The sequence below is a fragment of the Vanessa tameamea genome, chromosome 19, assembly GCF_037043105.1.
Source record: "Vanessa tameamea isolate UH-Manoa-2023 chromosome 19, ilVanTame1 primary haplotype, whole genome shotgun sequence".
NCBI lineage: Eukaryota > Metazoa > Arthropoda > Insecta > Lepidoptera > Nymphalidae > Vanessa > Vanessa tameamea.
This window is the reverse complement of record NC_087327.1, coordinates 9,644,773-9,663,113: the sequence shown is the minus strand read 5'-3', so window position 1 is coordinate 9,663,113 and position 18,341 is coordinate 9,644,773.

The window sequence follows — 18,341 nt, the reverse complement described above, 5'->3', positions numbered from 1 at the left end:
TCCTATTGGAATTCGATTCATTCGAAAACATTGTTTTTTTTTTGTCATTTCCTTGAAAAAAAAGTCGATAAAGAAAAAATATGACTTAGTCCTAACAAAATTAACTATTCTTTTTTAAATAGTCGCGTAAGCTTTGCACCAACATTACACCTGAGTCGCTCGGAATACTAATAATGTTTTTACGCCAACCCTTTCAAATCTAAAAGGGTCGAAGTTGTCAGAAGACCTTGACGAAATAATGCTCTTTTAGCTTAGCATGGTTACATGCTGGATTTTATTTGGACTTAACCGCGATTTCGATATCCGTAAATATGTAGCTTATGTTTTACGTGGAAAATCTTATTACACTTTATTAAAAACTTTGGAGTAGGTATGATATTAGTTACATATATTGGTAGTTACATAAATATTTTTTATTGCATAATAGTCACTTATGCTTTTTTTTTTAATTTCCTGGCAAAGGAATAATTCCATAATAAAGGAGGCTCCGCCCATGGACATCTGCTACACCGGGGCTTTGCAGATGCGTTGCCGGCCTTTAAGAAATGTGTATTCTCTTTTGTTGAAAATTTCCAAGTCGTATAGGTTAGGAAAACCCACCAGCGAAAGCTGATTACAGACAGTGCCATAAAAATCGCTTTTTTGTGGGTTTACAGACGTCTGGAGGTGCAGGTGAAAATGCTATAATTCTATTAAATCTTTGTCGAAGAATATCTAAATATATTATAAATAATAATAATCAGCCTGTAAATTTCCCACTGCTGGGCTAAGGCCTCCTCTCCCGTTGAGGAGAAGGTATGGAGCATATTCCACCACGCTGCTCCAATGCGGGTTGGTGGAATACACAAGTGGCAGAATTTCGTTGAAATTAGACACATGCAGGTTTCCTCACGATGTTTTCCTTCACCGCCGAGCACGAGATGAATTATAAACAAATTAAGCACATGTAAATTCAGTGGTGCCTGCTTGGGTTTGAACTCGAAATCATCGGTTAAGATGCACGCGTTCTAACCACTGGGCCATCTCGGCTCTTCTAAATATATTGTGTACAAGAAATACAAGTATAAAGACCTAAGTATGATATATAGTTTAGAATTATCTGCAGTATCTGTATCTATATGTGATCGTAGCTTTAAATGTTTGGACATTAAATGCATACGTATACAACAGACAACAATAAAACCTTAATAGCGCCAGTAATCGCCAGGCCTTTCAACATTGAATACGTGTTTACAGTTACTTTTACGAGGGTGTAGGTATCCGATAAACTTTGAATAGGAATTACTTTTTTGAACGGGTGAAAACTGCCCCAATATTTTACAGCACAATGGATAAGTTTCGACCTCTCGAGTTTCGACCCGAGATAAGTAAATAATCTAAACCTATAAATCGTTTAAATTCAATACTATCTTGAGTTAGAGGAACAATTATAAATGGGCAATAATAAAATAAAATGTTTGAGATCTTTCAACATTATAAGTCCATTCGAATTTAGGACGGTAACTGCAGACTGTATTGAGTGTAAATAATTGTTATATAAGAACTTACAAGGGTTTTCAATATTGTATTTACCTATTTATAGTAACTAGCCGTTTTATGATTCGAAAGCAATTCAAGCTCCAAAGCAACATGATTTTTATCCGATTTTATTAAAAAAATCATGAATGAACGGAATTGCCGCTCATTCATGAATCTATCCGTTGTTTTTGAGCATATTGCGATCGAATATACAGCCCGGGACGGCGAGGTGGACTTTGTTTTATAATTTACGTAGTGATTATATGAAAGCAGGATGCTTTAGACTGGACAAGACTAGACAAGAGTCACATAATATAATCGTATCTTATCTATTATATTGCGATAAAGATTATTACTCTTGGTTTATTATATAAAGATATTGGGTATCACATAATTATAACTGGGTATAACATTAGCGTTGTAAGAAATATTGACCATTCCTTACATCGCCAATGTGCCAGAACCTTAGGAACTAAGATGTTATGTCTCTTGTGTTTGTAGTTGGCTCACTCATCCTTCAAACTGGAACAGAACAATTATACTAACTGTCGTATTACTGTTTGGCGGTAGAATATGTGGGTAGTACCTATCTAGACAGGTGTTAGTTAGTGATTAAAACTATGTCTTTCCGAGATAAGAAAATATTTTATATACATATATACGAAATTATTGTTTCTAGGATTTCGATATGACCTCGTAAATCTATTATCCGGCATTAAAGCAGAGTGGTACGAAAAGATGCACTTTACTGGGACAAACCTTATCCTTTGATGTTAGGAGGAATTAGTTCAACTGAGAATTTGCATGTTGTTACTACTTACGATGGACAGAACACTCTTAACCGAAAATCGCGAACGTAGAAGTAAGTTGTTTCACCAAATTTATGCCATGTTTAGAAAAGCTTAAGCACCAAAATGGTTGGTACATTTAGAAAATCAGATTTAATTGAATATTTTAAACCTAATTTCCCAAGCTTAAAATTTTAGCGAATTAGAATTTCTTTCTATCCGCTCATGATCTGTATACATATAAGATTTTTTCTTGTATTCTTTTTATTAGGACGACACAGTTAATGAAACACAATTGAGTTTCTCTGTAAAAAGAGATTTATATGTTTAATTTTACAATAAGAAAGAATAAAATAAAATTTTGTATTTACCTACGAATTTTTACAAAAATAATATTTACATACCTGTAAAAAGAGAAACGACATTTAATGTTTATTTATTAACAATGTCTGTTCCTAAATCACAAGATACTTTATACTTTACTTTATACAATTACGAGATTGATAATATTTTTCATAATTATATTTTTTATAATTTAGTTGTCATGTCACTGCGCGTTCGATGACGGTTGATGCGCGGAATTCAAATTAAAGAATAATACATTTTTTCTTTACATCTCCCCCCCTCCGTAAAGAAAGTCAGGTGAAGATGTTTTTCATGCACGGTCTTTAATCGTAGATAGGAGCTGGTGTTAGCTTTGAAATGTGGAAAAAAGTGGACTCTGATCTCTTATGTTCAATATTTATTTTGTAAATTGAGTTTGAAATTTTTTGTAAAATTTTGTACGGTCCAAGTTTCAATTCATCAAGCTTCTTTCGATTCAGTTTATTTCCATTTTCTATAAAAACAATATCACCGACTTTGAACTCTATATGTTTTCTATTTTTATCGTAAATTTTCTTGTTATAATTATGTGATTTGATTGTATTTTCTAAAGCTTTTTCCCTAGCCTGGATTAAATCATGGTCAGTCTTCTTCTGTTTCAGCTCATTTGGCAAAATCGTAACATCTGTACCATAAAGTAGGTATTTAGGAGCATATCCAGTAATAGTATGCTCCGTTTCATTGTATTTTTGCACACAGTTGTGGGCTATAGTCGTCCATGCCATTTTAGTGTCATGTTCATTTATCTTGCACCGGATTTTATTAACCAATGTCTGGTTTAATCTCTCATTTAAGCCATTTGAAAAAGGAGAATTCACTGCTGTAAAAATTATGGGAATATTTTTTTCATCCAAAAATCTTTTAAATTCCTTAGAATTGATACCTGGGTATTGGTCTGATAGTATTAATTCAATACCATCACTTTCTGTACAGTTTCTTATTAATTTAATGAAGTCATTAGCATTTTGAGTACTTGATGTTAGAATATACGCGTACCTGGTGAAATGATCTAATAAAAGATGTAAATATTTCTTTGTTGATCTGGAACCTCCGAAACCTCCAATGGTATCAATAGAGCATATCTGAAAAGGTTTTGTGGCGGGACCCAAGTGGGACATCAACCCATATTTAATTTGTCCTCTTGATTTATTCTTTAAGCATACTGTACAACTTTCACAGATTTTTTTAATGTTTTTAGTCATATTTTCTGCTGTATACACTGAGCTAATCATTCTCTGCATTTGTTTAATTCCTATATGCCCCAGATCTGTATGTACACTTTTCATGAAATCTATGCTAAATTCCTCTGATATAATAATTTTTTCTTTCTTCCTTACTTTTTTGTAGTAAACATTTTGTTTTTTCATTAACTTGTTTTTTCTGCATTGTATATATTCATTATTAACCTGGTCTTTTAGAATATCTTCTAGTGTTATTATATTAACTACTTTTAACTGTTCCTCTGAGTTTTCATTTGGACCAAGTACCGGGTTTCTGCTTAGACAATCAGCTTCAATGTTGTATCTTCCTGGCGAATATTTAATTTCGAAATCATATTGTGATAAGTAGTATGTTAGATCTCCTAATTCTTCGTCTGTTCTAGATCTTATGTTCATATTTTCCAATGGTTTGTGATCAGAAAATACAGTGAATTTCCGACCTATCAATAGATGTTGCCAATACTTTACACATTCCTTAATTGCTAGACATTCCAGATAGATGGCTTTCTTCCTTTTCTGTACTTCAGTCAATTTTTTCGAAAAGTACGCTACTGGTTTTTCTTCATTGTTATTTTGTGGTTGTTTTAGTACTGCTCCTACTCCTAATATACTAGCATCTGTGTATATATGAATAGGTAGGTTTGGGTCAAAGATTGTTAATATCGGTTGAGAACATAATATTTGTTTCATTTCATTAAATGACTCCTGACATGCATCAGTCCAGTCAAAGGTTTGTCCTTTTCTCAAAAGGTTATGCAATGGTTCCAACTTAATGGCTATATTTGGCACATATTTATGATAAAAATTAATTTTTCCCAAAAATTGCCTCACATTCTTTTGAGTTTTAGGAGTCGGGAAGTTTTTTATTGATATTAAGTTATCTTTCAGTGGTCTGACTGAATTATTTTGTATTATGTGACCCAAGTATTTAACTGTATCAGCTGCAAATGTGCATTTAGAGAATTTTAGTTTTAAGCCTTCGCATTTTATTGCTTCAAAGAGTTTTTCCAAATATCTGATATGATCCGAGAAAGTTTCTGAGAAAATTAAAATATCATCTATGAAACATACTGCGAAATCTCCAAGCTTGTGTTTCCGTATTATATTACACATTATTCTCTGAAATATAGCTGGGGAGGTTTTCAAACCAAATGGCAAACAGGTCCATTGATAGTGTCCCTCCTGCGTCACAAACGCAGTTTTGTGTCTATCTGTGATACGTAAAGGAATTGACCAAAACGCTGAGTTTAGGTCCAGCGTTGAGAAAAACTTGCAATCTCTCGTCTTTAGTATTAGGTCGTCAATAAGAGGGAATGGTTGTGATTGAGGCACAACAATTTTATTTAAGTCTCGAAAGTCGATGCACAATCTTGATCTTTTGTTTTCATCTCTTTTATAAGCTAATGTGACTGGTGCTGCGAATGGGCTATATGATTCTTCTATTATATTTCTTTCCAATAATTTTGCAATTTGATCTTCAATCTCCTTCTTATCTTCTATTGTGCAACGATATGGTCTTTTGGAGCAATATTTTTCTATAAGTAGATCAATGTGTGCTTCATAACCTGTTACCTGTCCTATGTCATATTTGTCCTTTGCAAACACAGACTTATATTTCGAAATTAATTTATCAATCATGGCCTGTTTTTGAAAGTCTAAATGATTTATGCAAATTTTGAACTTTTCTTCAAGTATGTCTTCATTGAAGTTTATTAAATTATCATATTTAATCTCTTTAGAGACTATATCTATTTTGTCTGTTTCCTTGGAAACTATTTCACTTCTTTTTATAGGTAATTTCTGCGTAATTTTTAAGTTTTCGTTTTGAACTAGGTAAAATTCTTTTATACAATCAAGACCCACTAAAAAATCATAATCGAAATTTTCCTTGTCTATTACGAAAACATTCATTTTTTTTTCCACATCAAAGATGGCTATATCAAGTGTTATTACTCCATTTGCCTTTTTAACGCCATTAATCGTTTTTAAATTAGTATTGTTGCAATGACTGGTTTCCTTATTTTTTATTTTTAACAATTTAGAATTTATTAACGAAACGTTAGACCCAGAGTCATAGATTCCAGACACTTCAACATTTTTATTCAGTACTAATTTCACTTTGATCAATGGCGGTACTATTAGTTTTTTGGATCTTCACACTGCAATTCACATTCCAATTCTGAATTATTAACGAGCTTTACTTGCTTTTTATCTTTTTCAGTATTTGAATTTGTTTTAAACCAGCAAGAATCTTCTGAATGATAGCGTACGCCTTTATTTAATTTTTCACAAATGCTACATTTTTTTTTCTCTGGCTTAGTATCTTCTTTCTTCTTGATAAATTTTCTTCTTGAAACTAAATGTTCTAATTTTCCAAGTTCACTAAACAAATTTTTTGTTTCTACGATTTGGTCTTTGTTGATTTTGTCTGTTATAAAATCTGGTAAGCCGGCAGCAATGATATCAATAAGAGTCCCTTCATCTATTGTTTTTCTTACCTCTAGTAAAAGTTTTTCTTTCTTTACTGCATATTCTAGTAAAGATCCTGATTGGTACTTGTAAGATAAAGCATACTTACTAGCAGTCCAACCTCTATTAGCATATGTTTCCAAAAAACATGATTTCCATTTTGACCACTCGGAATGTAAGCTAAGTTTCATCATCATGGAAGAATACCAATCAGTGCATGATTTTTCAAGAAATAATCTGAAGATTTCAATTATTTCTTCTTCTTTTACGATACTAAACCTTGTACATTCTTTTTCAAATACTTCCATCCACTGGTGTGCATTCGAACTTTTACCATCAAATTTTCCAATTACAAACTTGTCAGCTAAATTTTTAATACTTTGTTTTTCTTTGTCTTGTTGACTTTTAACAAATGTTTCCAAAATTTTCACTATGGGATCTTCTGAACACCTTTTACTACCAATAGTCATTTGTTCTTGGGTAGTTTCCTCTAAAAATTGATCCTGAAACATCATGTTTCCATCCTCATCAAAATATGTTTGTAGTATATCCTGTGTTGTTTTTATCCAAACACTTCTAGTTTGATATCTTTTCTTTAATGTATTTTTCACGGTAAAGAAGGTTTTCGAGGTTTGGATATGTTTGTGAAGTGATACTGCTTGATATTCTTCAGGCATAACGAAAACTTTTCCATCTTTTGTGGCAATTGCGGTTATGGCGATATAGTTTGACTTTCCGTCTATTGATGGTTTAATTTCAAATGTAAACTTCAACGACTCCATTTTTTTACAATAAATGTCGTACATACATACATCTGTCAGCAGTGGAGCAGCGTAGTCACGTCTTAGACATGCAAGACTTAGCCTTAGAAGAAGATGCTTTTACCCAGCAGTGGGTCATGTTGATCTGATATAGTTAGGTACAGGATTTTTCGTCGCATAATATTATAAATTGATATTGGTATAAATAAAACGCAATTTGTATAAAACGGAGATTTTCATAGATTTGCGTTTCAGCCAGCAGTGCAGGTGTCCCTTAATTGGTTTTTAACGAGCTTTTCCCGAACTAAATGCAACGCCGAATGCTCTTTGAATTGCTTAGGGTAAAAGAATTTACGTTTCGTTTTACGGTATTCCTCATGAATATACATAAAATGTTTCACGTTTTCTGATTTTCAATATCAATTCTTATCTCTCTTTTACTTTCTATTAAAATGCATCTTTTCCATTTCTAGCATCTTCATTATCTATTTTTATCTAGTTTACACTTAACAGTATTGCGTTTGTTAGCTTTGCATAAATCGTTTTTGTTTCTAACGTTAATGCTTCTAGAAATTTATATACCAACTTTTTAGTCTGTTTATCAGTCACCGCAAAAAATAATGTCTTTAATATACTTAGTAATAGGGCTTTGTGCAAGCCCATCAACAAATATTCTAACGCCAATCAGCAATATTTGGCATTAGTATGTACTAAATCGGAGATTTAGACTATGTGTAAGCCAGTGTAACTGTACGAGGATCATAATATCTGAGTTCCCAACATTGAAATCGCATTGGTGATCTATTAAATGGTGAATATTAGACTAATGTCTATGCGCTGCTCTTTTATTATAAAAAAAACTTATAATAAAGGATTACCTAAATTCAAAATGGCGACCAGAATTCGATGTTTTCACAAATCAGAAATTTCAGATTTTACATCTAATACTGTGATCTACGGATAGTTGAAATTCTATATTAAGCCAATAAAATATCTGCAATCACGTGAGCATTGACTATATAACAAGGGTAAAGAGGTAATGTGATTCCTAGTGATCTTTATAAAGTCCTTCCACATCAGCGAGTCGACAATCGTTACACTTTGGGACATAAAAATTGAAATACGTAAATTGAATTTCTGTTGTTGATTAAATAACGGAATACCAAATTAACTAACTAACCCCTGATGAATTATCAGGATAGTGGGGACTAGAAGAGTTAAATCTTAACTAAAATTTATGGCGAAAATTATGGGAAAATCAAAATGGAAGGGTCACTGATTTTTCTTGTCCTTGATTTTGTTTATAATTCAACTCTTCTTTTGTGGTGCAGGGCAACATCGTGTGGAAACCTGTGTGTGTTTGCCATATTTATTGTATACAAGTATACAATAAATATGGCAAATTTCCATCCGATTTCACGAAGATTTCATTGGAGCAAAATGGTTGAATAATCTCCTAACTTTCTCCTCAATAAGAAATAAGACCTTTGACTTGCAGTGGGAAATTAATAGACAGGTTCTATTAAACTGAGGATATTGCCCCCAAAGTTTGGCTACACATGACTACCATGCGTTCTCTCGCGTTCGAAACCAAGTCGCGTGCACTCTATTAGCTGACACTTATTCTCAAAGTCTCAAAAAGTCAAAATCCGCGACTACTTATGTACATACATATGTTACGATTAAATAAAATTTAAAAAGATTTGCTGTCTCAATGTTAAAGGCCAAATAAAATAACTTTATATTTATTGATTATTGAGACGATACTTCATAGCAAGTTATGAAGATTAAAACAACATAAAATTTTATCGTCGACGATATATTCTAACACATTTTAGAGATATTTAGACATATTTATGTACAGAACGTGTTAGCGAGATACTTTATTATTTATACTTTTATTTGGCACGCATTGTACACTGAGTGCATAAAAGCGGTGCCAAAAGAGTCGGTGATTTATTCCGGTCAAAGTTTAAAGTGTTTAGTTCGAAAATGTAAACAAACTTTTCAAAGTTAAATTTTAATACGACTGTAAAATTTAAGATAGGATTTAAAAAAAAAAATATATATCAAAAGGTATTAAATTTAGCTTTTCACGTAATTCTGTTTAGCGGAAACGTATTTGTATAAATGCTTATAATAAAATTATATTAAAACTTTAAGCATGGATGGATCATATTATAATGTAAGTTCAACGGTTTAATTCAAATTATTTTTGATCTATTCGCGCTCTTTGGGGGTGAGACCGGCTCGTTTGACGTGACGGCATACGGCATCACGCTCTCTTAAGCCGTCTTGCCCTCTGTCCGATGCCATAAACAAGGTTACTACATATGTGTAGGAGGATGATTTTTTAAAATTATAAATTATTTGAATAAACATCAATTTCACAACCACCTGGCGACCTGTGATGTCACGTTTTTTATCCGTGAAGGCTCGTGACTGAATTTCTAAAGCGTTATTTTACAATATAAATAATAATCTTATTATATTCTGTGTGGTGACTTCTATCAATTATTTTATAGTCAAATCGGAATAAACTAATTTGCTGTGTCCTAGTTTTCAGGTTCGGCAAGTGTAATTGTAATACATATTAAAAATCTAGATCACATGTGTGGGGGCGCAGGACAAGTAATACTTCTCTCAAACTCTTTGGGCAATCATGACCAATTTCGTGCTTATTAGCTCGTAGGCCTTCTTTAAAAACATATATTTATGTCCAATTTAAATTTACTCCCAAAGTTTCGATAACAACTTCGATGACATTGAAAACGTAATTTTTTCCCAAATCCTTAATGAATATACATTGATTATCGGTTTCGACCAATAATATCGCGTCAATTTAATGTCAAAATTGCTTACTTGTCACTAACGAAATAAAAAAAAGAAAAAACAGCTTACTCATTAAATTTCTTCCTAAACGACATTATTATGAAGAAAATAACCGATCGCTACAAAACAATATGTGTATGTTAAACCAAAATTCGTATTGTATCGTTGCCAAGATTTCAAAAACCGTTTAAAGTGGAATATCATTGCAAATGGCGGTTGAAGTGGGATACATATTCATGAGTTTGAAACAATCAGGTCCCTAAATTAAACGGACACCTGCAGACATCTAGACTTCGATAGAGTTTTAGAAGTTCCACCGTATAATCTTCTCTCTAGTCCCTGTTCTATTTGGATGGTCTATAACTGGTTGAATGTCATGTTAATTAAGATCCTCGGAAATCGTATTTTATGTTTATGTTACCGTAACATTCTGATATAAATCTAGACAGATAATTTGTTAACGGAGCATTGAATTTACAATTAAACGTATTAAATTTCGGTAGTTTTTAATATTTTATGCTAGGTTACCGGTTAACCGGTGGTAGCTTTACTTTAAATAGTTTATTAAATGACGATTCAAAAGTGCTTGTAAAAGCCTACTTGAATAAAGTATATTTTGATTTGAATGCATGTACCCAATCGTGTGAAGGTAGCACCAATTGGTAGCTTTGTAATAGTATAAACATATGCTAGATCTATTGAATGTATATTATTCGTTGTTAACTAATTCCAATACGCTGTTCCAATATATTATTGGATACACGTGTGGCTGATCACGATGTATACTTTAACGATAAATTCCTTTTCCTAAAAGAGTAATGAGATTAATGAGTTTCCTGCCGGTTTTTCTCGGTAGAATCCATTTTACGAATGGCTACGTAGATTTTCAATTAATTAACCACACTTTAACATGAAGATTCAAAAGTGGCTTTTATTAGCCTACTTGAATATTAAATAATTTAATTTTTTACCAGAAATTATGCTGTGCTTACTCGTTGTTGAACATATGACTCTATCTACCAATAATATATCTCCTTGATGTCGTGATATCCGCTATGCCAATAGTAACGGATTCCTGCTGTGACGTCAGGAAATGTTCACTCGCAAAACAAATACAATCAGTCAGGGAGCTGAACCACAGATTCAATTTCCAAAAGGGCGATAAGATTCAAATGTATGCGACGCCGGTCGGTGTAATCGGCAGGTTTCAATTAAAAGTCGCACGACAGACGGACGGTGTGAAAATTTATTCGTTATGTAGAGTACCGGCGACTCGGTTCGTAGGTAAAACAGAAGTCGAATAAAACATTTAAAATCTATAGATATAAAACTGCGACAGGGAGTTGTTGTTTTATAAAAAAAAATATTTACCCGATAGAAGCCCATGTCCTCCATTGGAGTTCAAGTTTGCTTCATAGCAAATTTCATCAAATTCGGTTCAATGGTTTGGCAGTGGAAGAGCAACAGACAGACAGACAGACGGAGTTACTTTAACATTTATAATATTATATATAGTACAGATATAGATTTTAGTAGGACAACCAACAGTAGATAGAATACCACATAAAAAAACAGTCACATTTCGGATTTATCTTGGCTCTACTATATACAGGTATCACAATGCACTACCAAATTACAAGATATATAATAGGCATATATCAATCAACATATAAGTAAATCATAACACATTCAAAGTTGAAAGTTATTCAATTTAGTAATAGCATTAAGTATTAAAATTTGAAATAAAACATAATCATTTAATAGAGATGAGAATTAAAATACGTATATTTTAATGTGACAAGGTTACAAGATATTAGAGGTTATGGAGGGTGGAGGGGAGAGGTTACGGGATCGTTTCATCATATGCGTTGCCAATGCCGTGCCGCACTTCGTTCGTACTCTGTGGAACATTTGACTCGTCGACTAACTTATATGGTAAGGTAGATGCAGAAATAATAATAATTGTTTGAACCACGTGTCTAGGCAGTGGTTATTAATTGTTATCATTCCGCTTATCTCTTTCAAAAAATAATTTCTATTATTTCAGGTTATTTTTTTTTTTTTTAAATTCTTTCGATTTGATAGCATTCGCATCTTCATGTATTGTTATATAGACTTTCACTCTGATACTTTTATAGACGTCGTCTCAAGTTCGTAAAGTCCTCAAGATCAGTACGAGTACTTAGCGAGGAGCTCTTATGTGCTTCTTGAACATTTTTATATTATTTATGTATTTGCGGCGTAATAAAGAGTATATTATTATTGTATAATAATTATTTTGAGATGGCCCAGTTGTTAGAACGCGTGCATACCGATGATTTCGGGTTCAAACCCAGGCAGGCACCACTGAACTTTCATGTGCTTAATTTGTGTTTATAATTCATCTCGTGCTCGGCGGTGAAGGAAAACGTCGTGAGGAAACCTGCATGTGTCTAATTTCAACGAAATTCTGCCACATGTGTATTCCGCCAACCCGTATTGGAGCAGCGTGGTGGAATATGCTCCAAAAACCTTCTCCTCAAAGGGAGAGGAGGCCTTTAGCCCAGCAGTGGGAAATTTACAGGCTGCTAATGCTAAAAAAAAATATATTTTTGGGTACTGGTAGTTACATTATGTGATATTTTTTTGGTCACCATCGCCCATGGACAATGGCGCTGTGAGAAATGCCGGTAATGCGCCACCTAACTAACCTAACCTTGGGAATTAAGATGTTATGGCCCTTGTGCCTGTTACCCTGGCTCACTCACCTTCAAACTGGAATACAACAATACTGAGTACTACGGTAGAATATTTGATGAATGGGTGGTACATTTAGTCGCAAAATACCGGTTGGTTGCGATTATTTTACAATTTTTTTGTTTAAGTACCCATAAAAAGCAGTTAATAATGGTTAATTATCCAACTGTGACCTGTAAAGCTGGTTCAGTCTTTTTGGTGTTTTGAGCCATTTAACATTTATTTTCTATATATTTTTTTTATTATACGTAAATTTACTAGCATATCTTGTGTAAATTTTTGATTATATAATATCTAACAAAGTGATAGGTTTTATATACTTCCGAAGTTTATTTACTACTTTTCAAAACATTTAAATATAAGCATGTTTTTAAAAATTTTAGTAATTTTAGCTCCACATTTTTCTGTCTGTTAATTTCAACTAAAGCATCATTTATGTATGATCACTTGATGGTTTAATTATGTCCTGCATAAAGCCCAACGACCAATTAAATAATCCATAATTTGCAAGTACGTTGCAGAAAAGACATTGTAAAACGAGAAGAGGTACCTTGAATTACTTTGACTTGAGCAGCATTTTTTCAAATAGAACTATAAAACTAAGTTTGGTTTTAGTTTAAAAACGTAATTGACTTTTCTATTCAATGCGGTCTCCGATAGAACGAAGTATAACGATGTATATCATGAAATTAGTTCCCTCAATATCAGCGATCGTCTAGACTCCAACGACATCTGGCTAATTCTGTACTCGCTGTAATGTCAGGATATTTGGTCCAACTTAAATGTTTATAAAGGAAAAATATAAGGAAATAAATTTTGTAGCTTAAGCGTAAAGCTTTTAAGAACCAAATTTGACCAAATGCCCGGAAATTGGTGATAGGTTTTAGAAGGTTTATTTTGTGGCAGGGATGTGTATATACTCAAGTAGGTATGTACATTGTACAACGTAGATGGATAGAACAATACTTTTTCCTTGTAACAGGTAAGGAACATAACATCTTGGATCCAATGTTTGTCAGAATTTTGATAGTTTATATACTTCTCAAACAGAGAGTGTTTACATGTTTTTGTCTAGGTTATTTTATAGTTCGTCTGCGTTACGAAATTCAATAAAAAATACATAATTAATTTCATTTTCCGATTTATTAGCCTCTCTTCCAGATTTCTAAAAAAGTTGAAGTGCAGAAGTCGAAGACCAACATCGTTATGTTATAGTACTAATTTCGTATTTCACTCCTGAATGGACCACGGACGGTCACAATTTTTCTATGTGCAAAGACTTTAAATATTCTAATTATTATAGTCAATTTCTGAGATATCACGATCGTGTTCTACGGTGAGTTTTGAATTTGTAATAGAATAGCTCTATAGTGCATCGAGTATAGTTCTACTAACGTTACTTAAATAAGCGAAAAAATAACCTTTTCAGTATTCCATCTCGTAATCGTTGGTTAAATTAAAGCATTAATTATATTTATTATACATACTAAAGGAATTAACTCTGAAGATACTCGTGGTCGTGGTTTCCTTGACGCCTTTGATGTTTGAGGCTGCGTGAACTTAGCAGAAAGACTTAAAGGAGTACTTTCCTTATATAATTAAAAATCATAAATGACTTTTAGTGGAGCGCCCAAGAGTTTTGACCTCGGAAAATGGTTACAGTGATGATTTTTTTTTGGTTGAGGTGGCATTTTCTTCTTTATACTATAACTTACAAAGTCTACCAAAAATGTTATTGTGCTTTTTAATTTTTTTTATTAAAAAAAGATAAAAAAAAAATATTTAAAAGAAAAATGAACTTCTGTACAAGATTTTTTATTTCTTCGTGTGGTAATAACGTAATTTGTTTAAAAACTGCAATTATTATTGAAGAATTGAATAATTGGCAGATGATTGAAGGTCAATTCAAGTAAAATAAAAAATTATAAAAATATCTAAATATTGTTACTTTTTAATTTAAAAAAAAACATGTACCAGTATTATAGCTGATAAGCATAGTTGCATACTATGTAAAAAATTTGGTTCATCATACGAAACGAACTCACATTTGGGTGAAATTATAAAAATAAGCAGAGGAGTAACCACTTTGAGAGTTGCTTCGAGCGAACGACAGGATTGATTGTTACCTCACCTGCAAACTAAATTCGTTTATGCCCATGCAAATTGTCGACAAAAATATATTGAAATTTATAAGAAGAAGCAAAATGAAACTTCATGTTCACCTCCGCAAAAAAAAAACTTCGAAGTAGCACGTATTAAACTTTGATTGCGAAAAAATCGGCGAAGACAAATTTGATACATCAATACTGCAACTTTGAGTGCCTCCATTTTGAATTTTATAGCCAGACAGAAAAATGACTATTATTTTTTATTTTTTTTGTGGCATTGTTTGGCGGACGATCTTATGGGCCACCTGATGGTAAGTGGTCACCACCGCCCATAGACAAAGACGCTGTAAGAAATATTAACCATTCATTACATCACCTATGCGCCACCAACCCTGGGAACTAAGATGTTATGCCTGTGATTACACTGGCTCACTCACCCTTCTAACCGGAACACAACAATACAGAGTACTGTTATTTGGCGGTAGAATATCTGATGAGTGGGTGGTACCTACCTAGACGGGCTTGCACAAAGCCCTACCACCAAGTAAATCGCGAAATTCATAAAAAAATTGCTAGCATAACGGATTAACAGACAATCGAGGCGAAATATCATGTTGATTGTTGTAATTCTATAAAGAATTCTATTTACTTGATTATCGTTAGAAAGAAAGTTAGTCCAAGAAATGGGATGATCAATACTGCAATGGAGCAAATATATAAGTAGTGAATTCCACTGAAGTGGAAGAGAATATTTGATGCAGATCAATGTCTTAAAATGCCTAACTTTTTTTCGATTATCATTGAATCACTCCATTTTTCCACTTATTACGCTTATAGAAAAATATAAATTAACTTAATTTTATATATTTGAATCATACTATTTTTATCGATGTTATTAGCTAAACATTGCATTTATTTTTTTCATCCACTATAACATAAGTTTTGCATGATTTTGACGCTCTAGGGTCTCCACTGTAATAAAGAATAATAATTAAAGAGATTAAAAGACAGCGTTATTAGACTGGGGTCCGAAGAACAGCCACACTAAAAGTCTAACAGTCAGTTTTCCGCAGACTTACAGTATAGTAGCAAACTCCATACTAATGACAGATATACTGCTTCACCTGCCGTTGGGGAAATGGAGATTCACTATTCCCATCAAGGATTTCTTTGAGCGCGCCAAGAATTCTAATGGCATAAAAATTTACTTTCAAAACGTGATCGCAGCATGTCTGCCGTTTTGATATCATAAAATATATAAGAAAAAAATATAGAAAAATTGAATGGCCGACACTTATTCCGGTTCCTACTATTGTTGTTGAGTTGAGTTGGTGGATATACATGTGGCAGAATTTCGTTGAAATGCTTTCCTTCACCACCGAGCACGAGATGAATTATAAATACAAATTAAGCACATGAAATATCAGTGGTGCCTGCCTGGGTTTGAACCCGCAATCATCGGTTGAGATGCACGCGTTCTAACCACTGGGCTTTCTCGGCTCTTACTACTAGACTACTTAAATAACGTATATTTGATTTTATTTTCATTTTTATTAGGTTACTCCTTGGCCTTAAAAACATGTAAAGTTACTGATTCTTCGCTTAAACTCTTTCCGAGTGCGTTGGATTGCCGATTCCGTTAATCATTTCTGTTGAAATCCTATCGTATCGTATCTATGTTTGTGTATACACCTGTTTGCTATAATATCCTCGCTGTTGGCTTGTTCCCAATGAAAACGTCTTTCTATGTTTGCCCCAATGAATCATGGGGGTTTTTAATAAGAGCTATATCGTGTATTTCGCTATGGAAATGTTATACATTGAATTTAAATTGGACCACAACGCGCCTTGAGCCTGTTTGTCGTTCAATGAACTTTATTATTTGAGTTTAGCAGATATAATAAATTTAGATTTCACATTACACATCACTAACGTTATCGGTTTATGCCTTTATAATATTTATTATTAATTATAGAAGTAATTAAAGAGCTTATTGAGGGATCTAATTTTAGTGTTTTTATCTTCTGATAATTTTGCGATTTCGACTGGTATAAAAATCGTCTCGAGACACAGGATATCAGTCTCAGTAAGTTTCATTCAGTATGCGTGCTGCTCTCATATTATTGGCCCTAGGCCTAGCTGCGGTTACAGTTATGAATAAGTGTTAATAATTACATTTAAAGTATTTTATATTAATATTTTCGTCATGCTTGAATATGTTCTAATAATATACTGGTTATTTTCACAGTTTTATGTCATATTACTTTGGGGTAACGCTTATTTATTATATTACTTATTAAATGGTGCCAAGCGATTACGATATAATTGTTTAATCGACTTACTAATTAATACTGAGGTTCTTGCCGTTTCTTCTTGATAGAATCTACATTCCGAACCGATGGTAGTTATACGTTTAATCAATTCTGTAAAATGACGATTCAAAAGTGCTTATAACACACTTGAATAAAGTATATTTTGATTATGAATGTTGCTGTATCCCTTATATTTATGCTATTAAAATAAATAAGTAGTAGAAATAATTTTATAATTATATATAAGATTATTTATTTGTAATACCAATTTTTTGAAGATTATCTCTTGGCGTATTAGCTAGATTATAGGGCTGTAGATATTGAGATCTTAGGTTGTAATTTCGAAATGGACTAAAAGAATTTTTCCATTTTCTCCCAAGAAATTCAGCAGTTGGAGTTTGGAAAGGGGCAATATTAATAATGCACCAACCTTGGGACCAAAGATGCTATGTTCCTGATATACATATGTAGGGATAGTTACTTTTAACTGGAACACAACCATACTAAGTAAGTCGATTTGCCTGCTGGATTGTAGTAAATAGAATTAAAAGAATTACTTATATATTATTTATTATAGATTATATATTATTTTAAAATGACAAACAAAAGTCAACGTGAGGCACGTCTTCCAAGAAGACGACAAGCTTGACGTCCAGCGAAGATGTGCTGATGTTTAGTAAAAATATAAAACGCCAAAATTTATAAAAGTAAAATGTAAAAAAGGCACGGGCAACTGTGAGCGCGTGGATGTTGTAAATTAAATAAAAAATACGTCGATGTATTGCGGAAGAGTGCGACGAGCGTATGGTACCTACCCTAACGTGTTTGCACTAGTGCGGCTCGACGTGACCACCGAGTAACATTTATTTTAAACAATGTACATATATACGTTGCGAATATTGTTTAATTGTTAAATAATACCTTTTCATATTTGCAAATAACTTAAGGTAATTAACTTAACATCAAATAATATTACAAAACCTAATTAACTCGGGCGTAACGCTTCCAAAAGTCGACGAAATTAATTTCGTACAATATTAAGCGCACGCGATGCGTAAAATTAAAATTTAATTTATATAAAATTAAATCTTTAAGATGTTATTGTATCATCTAATTAAAACATGTATCGTGTGTGAATTTCGACGATTTCCCGCGAGAAAGTTCCAGAAGGACTTGTATTAATATTGGGGTTATTTTTACTTACTTAATGGTA